Below are 3,855 nucleotides of genomic sequence, written 5' to 3'. Positions count from 1 at the left end.
AAAAAAAAAATCCGATTTTTTCGCCGTAGAGACGCGTCTTGGTTCGCGAACCGGGCAGCTAACCGGGCAGCTAACCGGGAAGCTAACCGTCAGTGTAACCAAAAAAAAAAAAAAAATCCGATTTTTTCGCCGTAGAGACGCGTCTTGGTTCGCGAACCGGGCAGCTAACCAGGCAGCTAACCGGGAAGCTAACCGGCAGTGTAACCCAAAAAAAAAAATCCGATTTTTTCGCCGTAGAGACGCGTCTTGGTACGCGAACCGGGCAGCTAACCGGGCAGCTAACCGGGAGTCTGAGGAGTAGCTGATTGGCTGTCAATATTGTAAACAGTCCGGAGCGGCCGCCATCTTGTCTCTCGGTAGGATCGAGAGACAAGAGGAGGCCAAAACAAAGGGGGAAATGAAGGAAAGAGGGCAAGGTAGACCCCTTCTGACCCCCTAGGATTTATGAGGGGGATATTATAAAACCACGTGGGGCCAAAAAAAAACAAACAAAAAAATCCGATTTTTTCGCCGTAGAGACGCGTCTTGGTACGCGAACTGGGCAGCTAACCGGGCAGCTACCGGGAAGCTACCGGGAAGCTAATCGGCAGTGTAACGGGAGTCTGAGGAGAAGCTGATTGGCTGTTATCATTGTAAACAGTCTGGAGCGGCCGCCATCTTGTCTCTCTGTGGGATCGAGAGACAAGAGGTGGAAAAAAAAAAGGTGTACATGAATGAAAGGGGTAAGGCAGACCCCTCCTGAACCCCTAGGATTGATGAGGGGGCTATTAAAGTTCCCTGGGGGGTGAAAAAAAAAATTTGCGATTTTCGCGGTAAAGGTGCTTCCTGGTACGTTAACCGGGCAGCTAACCGGCAGCGTAACGGGAGTCCGACATATTGTGTTTTTTGAACGTTTGTGATATGTGCACGTGTGGATTTTGTCTAATTAAGGTTAAAAAATATATATATATCTTTAAGCGTGTTCTGGCGCGCTTACATTTTGGGTTTGGTTTGCGCTGCAGAGACGATACGTCACGGTTATGCGATGCATCATGAGGCGTCTCACGGGCTACGTGATACGTCACTTAATAAAGAATATATTTTACAGCTATAGATATTAGCTTTTAAAAAACCAATGAAATTCACAGAAAAAACCATAGGTTATAGACCATATATAGTTAGGAATTTGCATTTACAAAACCTTGAAAACCTTGAAAATTCACTGAAAAAACCATAGGTTATAGACCATATATAGTTAGGGATTAGCATTTAAAAAACCTTATTTTATTTGCACAAAACCATTGAAATTCCATATATAGTTAGTTGCACTAACTATATATCGCGGACCCGCAATCCACTGCTAATGATGTCACATATTACATCATTCATGACATGGTCAGTGACATCACTGATGACATCACTGATGACATCTCAAATGACATCACTGATGACATCACTGATGACAACACCCAGTGACTGTATGTTTCTGTAAAGTTAAAATATGTCTTACATATTGAAGAATGAGTGGATGTATAAGTGTCTGGATGAAGGATTTAGTAGGTGCATGACTGACTGTATGAGAGAATGATTAAATGTGTCTCACTGAGTGCATGTGTTAGTGATTAAAGTGTCTTAATTTGGCAATCAATATTTATGTTCTTCTGTAAAATGCTGCATGTTTAAATCAGTAGCTATATCAGTAACTATATGGGTTATTGAATGGTTGCCCAAGTATTTGTATGGGAGACTGAGTGTGTGTGTGGGTGGCTGGGAGGTGTATAACTCTGTGCATAGATGTGTGAGCGGTTGATTCCCTAGGTGTATGGGTTCAAAAGTGCATGTAGAAACAGCTGTATGGACAGTTGACTGTGTGCATGAGTATATTGGTGAGTGAATGGATATCTCAGTTCTACATGTCAAAGTAAGTACATATGTAAAGCACACTCCATGTGAGAGTTGACATATATAAATAACTGAACATAAGAGTCAGTGAATGTGAGAGTGGCTGTATGAATCATTGTGAACTTGTATCAAGGATTGTATAAGAGAGTAAATATGTGTTAGTATATGTTTGAATAAGTAAGGTGTGTATAACTGTATAGTTAAGGAAATGGAGATGTGATTGATTCTTTGCATGACTGAATAGGTGTGTGAGTAACTCCATGGATGTGTGACAGTCTGTGAGTGCCTGTTTACACTGAGTGTATCAAAGGTTATATTAGAGTCTGAAGATGTATTATCACATAAATGATATCATCAGTGATGTAATCAGTAATGTCAAATGAGATGTCAGTGATGTCATCAGTGATGTCATTTGAGATGTCATCAGTGATGTCATCAGTGATGTCACTGACCATGTCATGAATGATGTAATATGTGACATCATTAGCAGTGGATTGCGGGTCCGCGATATATAGTTAGTGCAACTAACTATATATGGAATTTCAATGGTTTTGTGCAAATAAAATAAGGTTTTTTAAATGCTAATCCCTAACTATATATGGTCTATAACCTATGGTTTTTTCAGTGAATTTTCAAGGTTTTCAAGGTTTTGTAAATGCAAATTCCTAACTATATATGGTCTATAACCTATGGTTTTTTCTGTGAATATATATATATATATATATATATATATATATATATATATATATATATATATATATATATATATATATACATATATATATATATATACATATATATATATATATATATATATATATATATATATATATATATATATATACATATTATCAAGGTACCTATATGTGAAGTTGAGTATTTTTTCTTTAAACTTAGTTTTATTGGTTTTTCAAATGAAAGAACTTACAAAAGTTGGCTGCTAATATCAATTAGAGCTGTGCATTACAAAATAAGTCTGTAGTAAATGACATATCATCATGTCCATATGAGATATTCCTGAGATTTTACAGAAAGTAAAAAGAGTGAGTCATCTGATCAATATGTAATGACAGCAAAGTAGGATTAGCGCAATTCTGATGACATTCGCTTGCGCGAAGTGTATGGTGAAACGCTATCTGCTAGAACGACTCTTGCTGTGTGATTGAGTAATAATTGCACCACTTTCTTTAAAAGCTAAATTCCTGTCCTCACTGACCTGCGCTGAGTAACAATCTCATGTACAGAGCGCGAAAATTATTTTAAGAAGCACCGCGTCGATTGATTTTAATAATTGCACCGTGTGTTTACTTTTAAATATATTTGTATATATTTGTATATATTTGTATCTACTTACCATTGAGGCACTTGTCGCCCCTGTAGCCCCGGTCCACCGCAAGCGCTAGGCTTGTTTGTGTGGAGGGTGCAGGGCGGAACCTTCTTCCAGCTTCCCGGCCGGGGCAGGCACTGATTGGGCAAGTGTGTAGAGGCGGAGCTGATGACTAGCCCGTCCTCTACATAAACCGGATGCCCTCTATGACGCGCTGCGAATACGCGCAGCGACCGCGCCATATCCGCGCCAAAGACAAGCCTAAGTCCAGCCCGTCTGTGCCCGTCCGGGCCAGGCCGGGGCAAGGGGCATGCAACTATACTCCACCGGCCCGACAAACCACAGGTATGAGCTCTGAACAACTAAGGGCACTACGTCCTGCAAAACACAGAGACTGCACCGTACTAACGCCATCACTGAAAGGAAACACTATTTGCTCTAAATGTAATTTCACTCTTACCAACTTTCAACCCTACCCTGACCCACGATCCTGCAACCTAACGCAGTCTCAGCGGCCCAAACATGCATCCTGTGATTTCTCTTTCTATAGCGTAAACTGCAGATCTCTACTGCAGCACAAACTAGACATCTTTAACTTTTTACTAGACAATAAACCCAGTGTACTATTCTTAACGGAAACGTGGCTG

Source organism: Lissotriton vulgaris, chromosome 7, assembly GCF_964263255.1.
Source record: "Lissotriton vulgaris chromosome 7, aLisVul1.2, whole genome shotgun sequence".
NCBI lineage: Eukaryota > Metazoa > Chordata > Amphibia > Caudata > Salamandridae > Lissotriton > Lissotriton vulgaris.
Note: the sequence above shows the minus strand (reverse complement) of the source record.